Source organism: Penaeus japonicus, unplaced genomic scaffold (genome assembly GCF_977035675.1).
Source record: "Penaeus japonicus unplaced genomic scaffold, GWHDUDI00000001_assembly GWHDUDI00000029, whole genome shotgun sequence".
Classification (NCBI taxonomy): domain Eukaryota; kingdom Metazoa; phylum Arthropoda; class Malacostraca; order Decapoda; family Penaeidae; genus Penaeus; species Penaeus japonicus.
In genome coordinates, this window is record NW_028234431.1 from 11,805,523 (window position 1) to 11,806,980 (window position 1,458).

Below are 1,458 nucleotides of genomic sequence, written 5' to 3' on the forward strand. Positions count from 1 at the left end.
TCATTATCATGATAATAATAATGATATTGATTAAAATAAACCAGTTTTAACATCAATTAAGTAAAAATAAATAAATGATAATAATAGATTAATATATATCAGAACTGAACAGATGAAAATAAAATTATCTGAACAAAAGAAACAAACACAGCCACTGGGTTTATGATTTGTCTCCACACGAAACAAGTCATCAACACGATAACAGAACATATCACGTACATCACAGGTGAGAAGTTTTCGTGTCAATTTAGTGACATAATGATATATTCCGAAACACTTGTTTTTCTTTCCCCTATTTTTTGCATCGACAGCTTTGACATAACTGATTGATTTTACTTTGGTAAGCCTTGATTCTAGGTTGAGTGTTAAGCTTCATTGCCATGGATTCAAAAGCTTGATCTCACAACACGGGGAGAACGATTAGCAAATGGAACAGCTTAGATATGAAACGAAAACGGAGGAGTTTCGCCATAAAAGGCAAGGAAACTACAGTCTGACTGATGAGCATCAATATGTTTATAAACACACATGAAGACATACATATACACCCACACACTCACACAAAAACACACACAGACACACAAAAGTGTGTGTGTGTACATACATACATATATATATATATATATATATATATATATATATATATATATATATATATATACATACATGTATATATATATATATATATATATATATATATATATATATATATATATATATATATATATATATATACATGTGTGTGTGTGTGTGTGTGTGTGTGTGTGTGTCTGTCTGTCTGTCTATGTGTGTGTGTGTGTAAACAAGCTAACCAATAGACTAACATGGACATCCCGAGAGTGTGCCGAGTGCCAGCGCCCAAACTGACCACGAATTTGGCGCGTGTGTCCCTTCTGCAATTGTTTGATGCCATTTTCTCACTTGGCACTTCGGATTGACACTGGCATCTGCCACTTCTCTTTATGTGAGGCAATGGAAAGGCACTTCTGTCTTTGTTTGTTTGTCTGTTTGACTGTCTGTGTTTCTAATGGCTATGTTATTGTGCATATGTTCTCCATCATTTTTCGTTATTGTTTGAGAATTATATATTTGTGTTTGTATGTACGCATGTTTTTGTGTCCGTGCGTAAGCGTGTATATATGTATTTGTATTTATTTCTACGAACTATTCTTAGATGTGCAAGTAGGTTTTCGCAAGCATATGAGCTCTCGCACAGATGTACCCAAACACGTGTGCATTGTATCCGCGTATAATAACGTACACGCCAACCAATATCACCCTCAAAAGCACCCTTCTATACCACCTGCCCCCCACCCCCGCCCCCTCCCCTATCCCATCTCACCCTCACGAGCCAAAACGACCGTATAACCATTACGGAAGTCTACCAACAACCATGACGATCATTGCAACTGCTTCCGACGCCATTAACCCCTCCCCCCCTGCCCCCGCCCACCCCAC